This window comes from Orycteropus afer, unplaced genomic scaffold (genome assembly GCF_000298275.1).
Source record: "Orycteropus afer afer isolate SDZICR_OR568_19922 unplaced genomic scaffold, OryAfe1.0 scaffold00037, whole genome shotgun sequence".
In the NCBI taxonomy this organism is placed as follows: Eukaryota; Metazoa; Chordata; class Mammalia; order Tubulidentata; family Orycteropodidae; genus Orycteropus; species Orycteropus afer.
Window position 1 is genome coordinate 12376988 of NW_006921624.1, and position 1816 is coordinate 12378803.

A 1816-nucleotide genomic window follows, 5' to 3' on the forward strand; every position below is an offset into this window, starting at 1 on the left:
TCCATCTGTTTTCTCTTGCAATCTTATTTTCTCTACACTAATGAGGGTCTACCACTGCGAAGGACTCCTAACCAGTCTCCTGGCCTGCAGTGCAGCCTGTCCAATGAGTCCCCCTCACTATAGTCAGTGACTGGTCTGAAATAGAAATATCTCAGTGTCACCCTCCACTGCCCTTAATATAAATTCCATCTCCTCCCACATATGGTCGTGTGTGATCTAGCACATACATACCAGTACCTCACCTCCCAGCACTCCTCCTTTGCAAACTATTTTACAGTCTACCTGAGTTACTTAGGGAACTCTGGTGGCATAGTGCCTAAGGCATTTGACTGCTAACCAGAAGGTAGGCGGTTCAAACCCACCAGGCACTCCTCAGAAAGAAGATGGGGCAATCTACTTCTGTAGTGATACTGCCTCAGAAACCCAAGGAGGGGTCGCTATGAGTCAGGTCTGACTCAACAGCACATAACAACAACAACAACAATCCTCGCAAGAAGACTCAATATGTAATCTGAATAACACCCCAAAACCCTACATGTTACCTCTGGACAATTGCCCAGCACATGAGCCAAGCAGTGTGCCTCCAAATAGGGCTGGTGATGATCTGTAGCCAGACAATGGACTCAGCATCATCAGAGTTGTAGAACCATTCCAAGTGCTTCATTGCACAGGTCATTCCAAAACCAGTCTTTTGAAAATGTAGGTCTTTGAGGGGTTTTCTCTAAAGGAAAACAGTTACTCTAGTTCATTAAAAAGCAAAGAAGTGAGTATCTTTCTAAACAAAGCCCCCCTGTGATCAAAAACCTTAGAGAAAGTTTGGCAATGAGTAAAACTTGGGGAGTCATGTTCACAGTGGTTACATACACAAGGACTGGAGTCAAACTACTGAGGTTCCACTCTGCCAGTCACCTGCTGAGTAACTGTGGCAAGTGACTTCAGATCTCTTGGTTTCACCAGCTTCATGCCACGGGAAACCTCTCAGAGCCTCAGAATCTTCATTAGCAAAATGAGGATGAAGATAATTTTGCCTTCTCATTGGATTATTGTGAGCATTAAATGGCACCTCATGTGTAAACCACTTACCAAAACTCTTTGCCATTGGGTCAGTTCCAACTCATAGCGACCCTACTGCTCAGTTCTCCGTAAATGTTATATATTATTATTATCTGTATCCAGAGTTCTATTTCCACAGGCTGAAAACTATCTAATGCTTTCATGCCCTCCTTCTCATTTATGCAAAACATTTAAGAAGGAAAGTCAAAGTTCTCTTGGGGGATATCAGCTCACAAATGATTTCAATCAAAATTTGTGAGCAAGCCTGTATGTCCTTTTTTCCTTTCTGCTAATGTGTGAGCATATTTCCATCTTGTGTAGTCTGCCATGGAAACTCAAGACCATCAAAGCAAGTTAATTTAAATTTTATGACAAGGGTAGGAAATAAGAATCCTGGAAGAGTTAGATAAGCTTCTGGGTGCTTCTCCAGCCAAAGATGCCAGTTTTGTGAAATCAGTATTAACCCCTCAGCTGTTAGAACAAACTGGAACATCAGAAAAAATTCTAACTTCAGATACACCACACACACATACGTTCACTCCCTACATTCACACACAAACACACAATTCACTCCTCATACATGTTTACACACACACATTCACACACACATTTTCACCTACTATATGTGCATCTCACACACAACTACACATGTGTTCACACACACACATTCACCATCTTATGCACACACACATGCAACACACACACAGAGAATCTCTTTGCTCTTCTTCACAAGGGTCTGATCCCTACACAAGTGGCTTCACTG